The following is a 12,684-nucleotide window of genomic DNA, read 5'->3' on the forward strand; positions in this document are numbered from 1 at the left end:
TACATTTTTGAGGTGTCTTTGGGCTTTTCTTTGAGATAACAAATGAAGAACTAAATGGTGCAACTAGCTAGCTGATGGATGTGAATCAGAACCTAAGAGCAAAGCAATAGGAACAGTATCCAATCTCCAACCTCTTGCCTCTGGAAGCTTCCTCTCTTTCACCAGCAGGTTTATTTGTGTAATGGTAAACAAATCCCAAGTTCAAGTCTGGCCTCCCAAGTTCATTAGAACATGGTGTTCCAGAAAGTTTACTTTTGGAAGAGACTCTAGACCCAAAGCTTGACCATCAGAGAAAGGAACCTCTTTTTGTCATGTTGTCAAACAAGACCTACACAAAGCAAGGAGTCACCCACTGGACAGCAAATATGACCAATCTATCTCTGGAGGGCCTCCACTTCCTTTACCTTCATAGACTATTTGTAGAACAACCACTGGCACCAGTCACAGGCTTGCATTATGCTCATTTCCCTGACCCCAAGCTCTGGGGCAAGTTTAAAAGTCTTCGTCCTGTCTCAAAATCAGGTCTGAATTAATACCCTTCCTCAAAAGAACTCTAGTAGCAAAGTGAAAACAGACATACTAGACAATGCCCTTTGAAAGCCCCAGCAGGGAAGGCTGATGACAATGCAGCCCCTGACTCTGAAAGAAACCTTAAGGTTAAAGGTTCACAGAGGCAGAAGAATTACCAAAGAACAAGTTTGTTCAAATTTCCTTCAGCAGATTTAAACAACCAGGGTCAAGCTGAGGATTGCCTGAAAAAACCTATGAGAAAACTCAATCCCTTTGAACTACATAGAAAAAGAAAAATATACTGTCTGGGAGGGATCTATGTTACAGCTTTTTAAAATGTTCTTGAGAAAGTCACCCCTCTTAATTCAAAATCAGTCTGTTGAAGGATGTTTGAAAACTGCTTCTCTACAAGAGCTTCCAGGCCCTCAGTGTGTGAGGTGAGTTGGGCTGAGGTTGCCTGTTCCAGGCATTGCTGTGCTGACCCTCTGTGGGCCATGAAATTAACCATCAGCACAACAGAAATCTGCTCTGAGTTAAACTACTTTGCTACACAAAGTGGCCTGAAAATGAAATATGAGGATTGAATTTCCACTGAAAGATTAACTCATCTAACCTCAAGGCAGACTTCCTCCACTGTGAACTCTGTGTGGCCAGTGGTTTAAAGTACCACAGGAGGGTGGGTAATTGCTGGAGGCAGTGGGAAATGACCTCTCCATTCATTCATTCATTCATTCACCCACATATGCATGTACCAAACATTTACTCTATGCCCCACCCTGTCCTGGGCCCTTAAAGATGGAATTGAATGATAATAGGCCTCTGCCCTCAAGCAGATCAAGTTCAGTGGAAAACAAATCCAGTATACAGAAAATGACAACAGATGGGGAGAAAATGAGAGCCTAGGGTATGCAGAAGATGTTATAGGCCCTAAAATGAGGGTTACTTAATCCAGGCTGTGGAGGGCCAGCAGTGAGGCTTCCCACAAAAGTCCATGTAGTCAGAAGCATCTGTCCAGAGATCTGCAAGTAGTTCATTAAGCTTGGAGTCTGAAGACAGAGAAACAGAGAGATAGAGACAGAGAAACACAGACACATCCAGAAGGCCTTTGTCAACCATACTGAGGAGTTTGGCATTCGTGCCAATGGAGAACAACTGAAAATTTTTAAACAGGAAAGAAAAATAATTATATTCACAATTTAGAAAGAGTTCCTAGCTATATAGGAGAAGGTAGTTTTTAAGAGGGGGCTGGAATCAGACACTGTGAAGTTGTCTTATGCATCCAGTCAGGAGCTAAAGGAGACCCACCCTAATGACACAGATATAGTTATGGAGACACTGAACAGGTTAGAGGACATGCTGAAGGGACAAAGCCTGGTACTGATTCATATGAAAGCAAAGAAGGAGCGCATGCTATGCTAAGGATCATATCAAAGGTTGTGCCTTGGAAGAATGAAGATATCATTTCACTGGGAAGGTGAGGAAGTAAAGAGGGTGGTCTTATAGATAGGGAGTCTGAGGGCCTATGGTGTTCCCTGGTAGGGACCCCAGCCCAATAAGCAATTAAATACTAAGGTCTAGAACCATCTATTCATTCTTAAATTAAATTAAAATTTCAGTTCCTTAGTTGCACTAGTCAGAGAGCAAGTGCTTGACAGCCCCAATGGCTAACAGCTGCCGTGTTGGAATATGCCACCATATAACATTCCCATCATCACAGAAAAATCTGTTGGAAAGTGCTGATCGAGCTCCTGAAGAGATTTTTTAAAAACACTATCAGCCCTCTTTTGGCCATGGGGAAAGCTAATGGTAAACAATGTGTTGGCAAAAACCAGCTTTCCTTCCCAATCTTTTCTTGGTCAACTTCTCTGTGGGCATCAAATAACAAGTGCTCAAAAAATGGAATCCTCCTTATGCAACGTCTTTTTTTTATCTAGAGTGTAAGTTCTGAGGACGATCTCTGAATGTGCCCTGGATCATTTTAGAGAATAGAGAACACTGAGTACTTATGCACACACACACAAGGGTCTTTGGTGCTTATGGCATAGGCCTGAAATTCACCTGCAAATGACCATGAACAGAGGTACTTTTTAAAAAGTGCCACACTGGGGAGGCAGAGCTCTAGTCTTAGTGTCAGATGACCAAAGACAAGCCATTGATCGTGCCAGAGCTTTAAGCAACCAAAATAAATCTATGGTAAAGGATGAAGCCACAAGGCCAGGCAGGGCAGGTTTCTGAGGCCAAGCACATTAATGCTAATAATTCCAAGCACTAATTAATTTTTTTTTAGAGTTAGGTTTATCTTTCAGTAGCACCTGTGCAAATAAATATCCTCAGGAAGCAGGTTAGAGACAAAGGAAATTATTTTAGTCTTCCCCCAAGACAAGAGAAGCATCATCATAATAAGAGAGACATAGAATGAGGGAAAGTCAACTTCTCTCTCAACAGCAAAACTTGTTTCTTCTCCTGCCAAGAGAGGATAACTGTGTTAACTATGTCCTTCCCACTCCCTCCCCATCCAACCAAGGCCACTTTAAAGCAGCAGGAGCCTAATCACACAGCACAAGAAAATAAAAGAACCAATTAAAAAAAAAACCTCAAATAATCCAGGGGAGAATGGAAGCAGAAACATCTATTTTTTTAATCGCTGTTCAAGTACAGTTGTCTCCATTTTCACCCCACCATGCCTCCTGCCTGACCCATCTCCACCTCTCACCCTCAAACCTATTCCCTTGACAAATTGACTCATCCATAAACTGTTCCTCAATGAGCTTGGGGCCAAGGTTGGATGGAGACTGGCTCCTGGGCAAATCAGGTCCTCAGAAATCAGACTAGGTTAAACACCTGCTCCATTACTGGACTTTGGAGTCCCATTTTTACGAGTTACGCAATATAGAAGAGAAACACCACCCTCAGGACCTGGCTTGGAGGGTGTAGGGTCTAGAAGAGTGTCCAGTAGACAGTAGTGGTTCCCAAAACATCGATTCCCCCTCATACCTCCTTAGTAGCAAATGGCTCTTCAGCCTTTGCTTGGCCTCCCACAACCACACCCCAGAGGCACACTTTCCATCCTGATGGTGCCCCTCTGCCAGTAGTGTCACTTTCCCTCTCCTTCTCCCTCTTCCAGCAGATCTGAAAGCTATAGTAGCAATGTAGAAAGGGATGTCCAGCCTTCAGAACACTTGTCACATGCCCTCTTCTCAGGCTCTTCAAAAGCTACCAGAAAAGATCTCTCAGCTTAAAAACCACCCACCACACACACAAGACACTCTCCAAACTCCTGAGCTCTGGGCCATACCTGCCTCTGCAGCTCACTCACACACTGATGGTTCTTCTGTGAACTTCACATTCCAACTCCTCCTTTATCTCTGTTTTGTCTACTCCAAGTCCTCTGGCTGGAAAGCATCCTATCTTCTCCACTAGCAAAATCTCAATCATCTTTCAAAGTCAATAAGACGACCCCTCCTTCTCACTTACCTCATGACTGATACCCCAGCTTCACCACCTCCAACTTCCCCCACACTTGAAAGTGGCAGCTACTGAGTGTTCCTTTTCTTTGGCCAGCTATACTCTCATATGGCTGACCACTCAGGTTGTGCCTTGGGTCTACCCTGCCCTTTCTTTTTTTCTTCCAGGAAACCTCTGGTTCACCCTTCTAGGGCATGCACATTTTATGTTCCTTTTCATAAACCCCTTAAAACTCAGCATCTTATCTTAGCTGGCTGTTGGTGCTGCCCATTCTTCCCTCGCCTTGGGACTAGGAGGCTCCTTGAACACAGGCACATGCCCATGTGCCCTCACTTGCAAAAAAGAAAAATACACAATATAGGTTTCCAGAAACTCTGAATAAGTGGTAAATACAAGCCCAAGTATCTCTAGGACCCAGAGAGGTAACAGAAAGAAGAGGCACTCTGAAGAGCACATACCCCTTCTATTTAGCCTCAGGCCATACTAAAACATGGCTCCATGGGCAGGAGAGTCCCCATGTTTCCAGACAAGCCAGGAATCTCGGTTTTCCAGACAAATCAGGAGTCAGTGGGATCTCCTGATTTTTTAAAATGCTGGTGATGAGTTTTTTTTAACTCTTTAAAACTGTTGTATGGGCCATTAAAACATATCTGCAGGCCAGACCCTGGGCAAGACCCTAATGTGGGATGAGATCCTACCAAGAAAAGAACAGTAAGATGACCCATCTCCTGCCAGGCTCTAAGGACAGAATGAGCAGATCCAGGAAGAGGACAGAAGGGACCCGAACAGGCCTTCCAGAAACAAGCAAACAACACTTGCTACAAACCTACCACACCCCAGATAATGTGTTAGGCACACTTAATCCTCTCAACATATATTCATTTATTTAATTCAACTCAACTCAATTATTTGTTTAACTCAAATATTATTGAGTAAAGATGAGAAAATGAGAGAAAATATTTGCAAATCATATACCAAATAAGGGATGATTTTCAGAGCACACAAAGAATTCTTACAATTCATTAATAAAAGGCCAAATAACCCAATTGAAATAGGGTAAAGAATCTAAACAGATAGTTCTTTAAAGATATACAAATGGCAACAAGCACATGAAAACATGTTAAGTATCACTAGCCACCAGGGAAAAGAAATGAAAATGCACTGAGATACTAACTCACATTCACTATGATGGCTATAATCCAAAAGACAAACTGATAACAAGTGTTGGTAAGGATGTTGAAAAATTAGAATGCTAATGCATTGCTGGTAAGAAAGTACAATAAAATGGTGCAGCTGCTGTGGAAAACAGCCTGGCAGTTTCTCAAGAAGTAGAAATAAAGTTACCCTATGAGTCAGCAATTACACTCCTAGGTCTACACCCTAGAGAATGAAAGCACAGGTCCACATAGAGACCTGTACACCAATGTTTATGGCAGGATTATTTATAATGCCAAAGCATGAAAATAATCCAGATGTCCTTCAACTGATGAATGAATTAAAAAACAAAAAAGTGGTCTATACATACAATGGAATACTATTCAGCCCTAAAAAGAAATAAAGTTCAGCTGAGGGAAGGGAGATGGGGAGCTACTGTTTACTGGGTATAGAGTTTCAGTTTTGTAAGATGAAAAGATTTCTGGAGATGGATATCACTGAACTATAAATATAAAAATAGTTAATTAAGATGGTAAATGTAATGTAATGTGTTCTTTACCACAATTAAATATAAAAATAGACTTTGAAAACAGGAACGAAATATAGTTCATGCTACAACATGGATGAACCTTAAAAGTATTACAGTAAGAAGCCAGACACAAAAGACCACATATTATACAATTCAATTTACAATATATAAAATGTCCAGAAAAGGCAAATTTATGAAAACATGAAGTAGATTAGTGTTCCTTAGGTCTAGGGGAGAGGAGAATGGAAAGTGACTGCTAATGGGTATGGGGTTTCTTTTTTTAGTGATGAAAATATTCTCATATTGTACAATAGCTACACAACTCTAAATATACAGGGGAAGGCATAAGTAAATTTACAGTTGTGAGTACATGAAACAGAGTTTATTTTTTTATTACTATTTAATTATTGCACTATATATTTGTATTATTAAGCTTGTTGTTGTTGTTGTTGTTTTATATCCTTATGATTTATCTTTTAGGTAATGATGGCTGGTAATTTAACAAACAACTGTAAAACCACTTTTCCTCATCCCTGTACTGAAAACCACTGAAGTGTACACTTGAAATAGGTGAATTTATGGAATGGGAATTATATCTCGATAAAAATGTTTAAAAACATTATTGAATATCTACTATGTGTCTGGCCCACAGAGTGATTCACATGTCTCTGTCCCTGTAATGCCCCCTGTGAGGCTAATGGGAACAACAAGTGGGAGCCAGATAGGCAAGAGATGGCACAGAGGTAGGTGGGACCTGAACCCACTGACTTGTGCACCCAACTGGGACACCTAGCCGATCTTCTGAAGAACAGAGTGAACAGTCAACAGAATCCCAGCTTATATGACATTTGGAAACCAAACGTTGCAGAGGATGTTTAAAAGCACATGCCCCTGATCACATACAACCTAAGGTGGGAGCTGTGAATACCAGTAAACCCGCTGGAGGAAAGAACTCACCTACAAAGGAACCACCAACAGATAAAACCCAAGTACAACAAAAGAGACCACACAAACAGAAAAAAGAGCAGCCCTAGAGCATCCACACAAGCACATCAAAGAGACCAAACCACTGAGTCCCACAGAACTCCTACCACAGAAGTTCACCTTATAAAGACAGCTAGCAAAGCAGAGCATCGGGAATTGCAGGGAAAAAAAAAGACTCACCTAAAATGGGGAGACAAAGAAAGAACGTGCAATCAAAAGGAATGGAAGAATCCCCAGAAAAAGGGCTAAATGAAATTGAGGCAAACAAACTATCAGATACAGAATTCAAAAGAATGCTTATAAGGATGCTTAAGGAACAAACAGATATCCACAAGAAACTGAGTGAGAACTATAACAGTATGAAAAAGGACACAGAAATTATAAACAAGAACCAGGAAGAAATAAAGAATACAATTTCTGAAATTAAAAAAAAACACACTAGAAGGAATTGCAAGCAGATTAGATGAAGCAGAGGACTGAATTAGTAAGCTGGAAAACAAAGTAGACAGAAATGCCCAGGTAAAGCAGCTACATTAAAAAAAAAAAAAAAAAAAAAAAAACCCTAAAAAAATACTAAGACAGCTTAAGTGAACTGCAAGACAACATGAACTTCAACAACATTCAAATGACAGGAATATCAGAAGGAGAAGAAAAGGAATAAGAAATAGAAACCCTGTTTAAAAAAATAATGACAGAAAACTTTCCTAGCTTGGAGAGAGAAAAAAACCACACAAGGTTAGGAAGCACAGAGGGTCAGAATCAAGATGAACCCAAAGAGGCTCACTCCAAGACACAGCATAATTAAAATGTCAAGTTTTAAAGACACAGAGAGAATCTTAAAAACAGCAAGGGAGAAACAAGAAGTAACATATAAAGGAGCTCCAATAGACCAGCAGCCAATTTCTCAACAGAAATACTACAAGCCAGGAGGGAATAACAAGAAATATTCCAAATAATTAAAAGCGAAGCCTGCAACCAAGACTACTCTACCAAGCAAGGGTCTCAATTATAATGGAATGCAAAATAATGGCATTCCAAGGCAAAAGAGAATTGAAAGAATATACTGCAACCAAACCAGCACTGCAAGATATGCTAAAGGAACTGCTTTAAAAAAAGGAAGGAAAAGGCTGAGAGAAAGAGAGACAGGAACACAGATACAAGGTGGAAAAAATTAATTAGTACTTATCAATAATAACCTTAAATGTTAATGGATTAAATGCTCCAATCAAAAGGCATAAGGTAGCTGAATGGATAAGGAAACACAATCCGCACATATGCTGCCTACCAGATACCCACCTCAGAACAAATTATCTACACAGACTGAAAGTGAGGGGTTGTAAATAAATATTTTAAACAAATTAACAGGAAAGAAAAGCTGGGATAGCAATACTTATATCAGACAAAATAGACTTCAAAACAAAAGCCATAAAAAGAGACAATGAAGGGCACTTCATAATAGGGGAAGAATCCATCAAAAAGACATAAATATTGTAAACACATATACACCCCATGTAGGAGCACCCAAATATATAAGGAAAATCTTGGAGGACTTCAAGAAAGACATAGAAAGCAGCACACTTATAGTACAAGATTTTTAACACCCTGCTATCAAAAACAGATCTTCCAAACAAAATATTAACAAAGATATTATAGCACTGAACAATGACCTAGACCAAATGGATTTAACTGATATATATATATAGAACCTTTCATCCCAAAGAAGCAAAACACACATTCTTTTCAAACACATATAAAACATTTTCAAAGACAGACCACATGATAGGACACAAAACAAGCATCAACAAATTCAAGAAAATTAAAATCATATCAAGCATTCAGTCAGACAACAAGAGCCTAAAACTATAAACCAACCTCAATGAAAAAACTCAAAAACACTCAAATTCATGGATAGTGAATAGCACGCTACTAAACAATGAATGGGTTAAGGATGAGCTCAAGGAAGAAGTCAAAAACCTTCTAGAAACAAATGAAAACGAACACACAACAGTCCAACACTTATGGGACACGTAATGGCAGTCCTGAAAGGGAAGTTTATAGTGATACAGGCTTACCTAAAATAGATAGAAACATTTCAAATAAACAGCCTAACCCTATACCTACAAGAACTGGAGGAACAACAAAGCCAAGAGCAAGTAGAAGAAAGGAAATAATAAAGGCCAGAGCAGAATTAAACAACAGAGAGATGAAAAGAACACCCCAAGCCCTGGCTGGTGTAGCTCAGTGGATTGAGTATGGGCCTGCGAACCAAAAGATCGAGGCTTGATTCCCAGTCAGGGCACATGCCTGGGTTGCAGGCCAGTTCCCGGCAGGGGCCAGTTCCCAGCAGGGGATGCACAAGAAGCAACCATACATTGATATTTCTCTCCCTCTCTCCTTCCTTTCCGTTCTAAAGATAAATAAATAAATAAGTAAGTAAGTAAGTAAGAACACTCCAAGAATCAATAAATCCAGCAGCTGGTTCTTTGAAAAGAAAATTGACAAGCCTTTACGCAGACTCATCAAGAAAAAGAGAGGGCCTAAATAAACAAAATTAGAAATCAAAGAGGAGAGATTACAACTGATACCACAGAAATACAATGAATTATAAGAAATTATTATGAACAACTATATGCCAAGAAATTTGAAAATCAGGGTGAAATGGAATAATTTCTAGAAAAATATAATCTCCCAAAACTACACAAAGAAGGAACAGAAAGCCTGAACAGACCAATAACTGCTGATGAAATCAAAGCAGTAACCAAAAAACTCCTGACACACAAAAGCCCTGGACCAGATGGTTTCACAAGAGAATTTTACAAAACACTTAAGGAAGACCTAATTCCTATTCTTCTCAGTCTATTTCAAAAAATCCAAGACAGCAGACTCCCAAACTCTTTTTATGAGCACAGTATCATAGTAATCCCAAAACCAGATAAAGACACAACAAAGAAAGAAAACTACAGGCCAATATCACTGATGAAAATAGACACTAAAATCCTCAACAAAATATTGACAAACCACATCCAACAATACATTAAAAAGATCATACACCATGACCAAGTGGGATTCATCCCAGGGATGCAAGGATGGTTCGATATTCACATGTCAGTAAATGTAATACATCACATAAACAAAAGCAAAGACAAAAATCACATGATCATATCAATAGATACAGAAAAAGCATTTGATAAGGTACAGCACAAATTTATGATAAAAACACTTAGCAACAGTGTTTTTATCTGTTGGGACTAGAGGGAGCATTTCTCAACATAATAAAGGCCATATATGAAAGACCTACAGCCAACATCATGTTCAGTGGGCAAAAAGTAAAAGCTTTCCCACTAAGATCAGGAACAAGACAAGAATGTCTGCTTTCGCCACTTCAGTTCAACATAGTACTGGAAGTTCTTGACACAGCAATCAGACAAGAAAAAGGAAAAAAAGGTATCCAAATTGGAAAGGAGAAAGTACAACTGTCACTGTGTACAGATGATATGATAGTATACATGGAAAATCCTACAGACTACTCCAAAAAACAGCTGAATCTAATAAGTGAATTTGGCAAAACAGCAGGACTCAAAGTCAATATTCAGAAATCAAGGGACTTCTGCCAAGATGGAGGGGTGGGTGGAAACACTCTGCCTCCTCGCACAACCAAAATCTAAAAACAACAAAGTTTTAACAACAATAAACGCAGCCAAGCCACAGAAAAATCAAACAATACGGACTCAGAAAACAATGAAACGCTCAGCTAAACTGGTGAGAGGGGCGAAGCCAGCAGAGGAGTGGGACAGGCAAAAAAGATCCCCCAACCCGGGCAGCGCGCAGGCACCCGAGGGTGCAGATCCCAGGTGTGGGGTAGCTACGAGCAGACCCAGGGAAGGCGCGGGGTGGCTGGCTGACTGCGGTCATGCATTTGCAGGCAGATAAACCAGCGAAGAGAAGAGCATTGAGACAGACCTTGCAGGACTCAGCACAGGGAGGCAGGCTGACCAAAGTAGCACATTTGCGTGCAGATAAACAGGCGGCGGGGGTGGGGGGGGTGGGGGTGGTGGTGAGTGGTGAGAACAGTCCTTGCTCCCTCTCTGACCCAGCCCCCACATACAGCGTCACAAACAGGCGACCTGGGTGGCCCCGCCCTGGTGAACTTCCTACTCAAACATAACAGTCTGAACAGATCAAAAAATGGCTCAAGAAGAACTCAGAGCCCCAGAGCCAATAAATCTAAGCGATCAAGAAATTGCCAACCTATCAGAGGCACAATTCAAAACACTGGTGATCAGGATGCTCACAGAACTGGTTGATTTTAGTCACAAATTAGAGGAACAATATGAAGGCTAAACTAATTGAAAGGAAGGCAAATGCACAGGGATCCAATAGGGATGGAAAGGAAACTGAGAATCAAATCAAGGAAGTGGACCAGAAGGAAGAAAAAAATTACCAAACAGAAAAGGATGAAGAAACAAGAATTCAAAAAAAGGAGGAGAGGCTTAGGAACCTCCAGGACATCTTTAAACGTTCCGACATCCGAATTATAGGGGTACCAGAAGGAGAAGAGGAAGAGCAACAAGTGGGAAACTTTTTGAACAAATAATAAAGAAGAGCTTCCCCAACCTGGCAAAGGAAATAGACTTCCAGGAAATCCAGGAAGCTCAGAGAGTCCCAAAAAAGTTGGACCAAAAGAGGAACACACCAAGGCACATCATAATTACATTAGCCAAGAGAAAAATGGAGGAGAGAACCCTAAGAGCAGCAAGAGATAAGGGGACAGTCACCTACAAAGGAGTTCCCATCAGACTGTAAGCTGATTTCTCAAAAAAGACCTCACAGGCAAGAAGGGGCTGGAAAGAAGTATTCTAAGACATGAAAGGCAAGGACCTACATCCAAGATTGCTCTATCCAGCAAAGTTTTCATTTAGAATGGAAGGGCAGATAAAGTGCTTCTCAGATAAGGTCAGATTAAAGGAGTTCATCATCACCAAGCCCTTATTATATGAAATGTTAAAGGGACTTATCTAAGAAAAAGAAGTTAAAAAAGATGAACAGTGAAAGGACAGCAAACTCACAGTTATTAACAACCACACCTAAAACAAAAGCAAACTTAGAGGACAGCTAGATCAGGAGTGAACCATAGAAATGAAGATCACATGGAGGGTTAGCAACAAGAGAGTAGGAGAAGGAGAAGGGGGGAGAAGGTACAGATAATAAGTAGCATAGATGGTAGATAGAAAATAGGGGGGAGGGTAAGAATCGTAGGGGAAATGTAGAAGCTAAAGAGCTTATGACACATGGACATGAACTGAAGGGGGGATGTGGGGGAGGGGTGTGCAGGGTGAAGGGGAATGAGGGGGGAAATAGAACAAATGTAATGGCATAATCAATAAAATTAAAAATATATTTTAAAAAATCAAAGTCATTTTTGTAAACCAACAATGAAATATCAGAAACAGAAATCAGGAAAAAAATTCCACTAGCTATAGCAACAAGAAAACTAAAGTACCTAGGAATAAAACTAACCAAGGAGGTAAAAGACCTATTCTCAGAAAGAGGTCAAAGACGTGTACTCAGAAAACTACACAACACTGAAGAAAGAAATTAAGGAAGACACAAATAAATAAAAGCATATATCATGTTCATGGATCAGAAGAATTAACCTCATTTAAATGTCCATATTATCCAAAGCCATTTACAGATTTAACATAATCCCTATTAAAATACCAATGATGCATTTCACAGATACAGAACAAACATTTCAAAAATTTACATGGAACCACAAACAACCCTAAATAGCAACAGCAATTTTGAGAAAGAAGAACAAAGTAGGAAGAATCACAATACCTGATATCAAACTATATTACAAGGCCACTATAATCAAAACAACCTGGTACTGGCATAAGAACAGACGCATAGAGCAGTGGAACAGAACAGAGAGCCCAGAAATAAACCCAAGTCTCTATGGTTGATTAATATTTGACAAAGGGGGAAGAAGCATAAAATGGAGCAAAAATAACCTCTTCAACAAATGATTTGTGATATCTGGA

The 12,684-nt window shown here is 40.0% G+C and overlaps 1 protein-coding gene across 4 annotated transcripts in view; it reads right to left on the reverse strand.

The window, feature by feature from the left end:
* Positions 1–12,684, reverse strand: part of EEFSEC (eukaryotic elongation factor, selenocysteine-tRNA specific) — a 470,949-nt gene that overhangs the window by 443,100 nt on the left and 15,165 nt on the right. The gene's annotated exons all lie outside the window — the stretch shown is intronic.

Source organism: Artibeus jamaicensis, unplaced genomic scaffold (genome assembly GCF_021234435.1).
Source record: "Artibeus jamaicensis isolate MK-2021 breed Jamaican fruit bat unplaced genomic scaffold, CSHL_Jam_final contig_558, whole genome shotgun sequence".
NCBI lineage: Eukaryota > Metazoa > Chordata > Mammalia > Chiroptera > Phyllostomidae > Artibeus > Artibeus jamaicensis.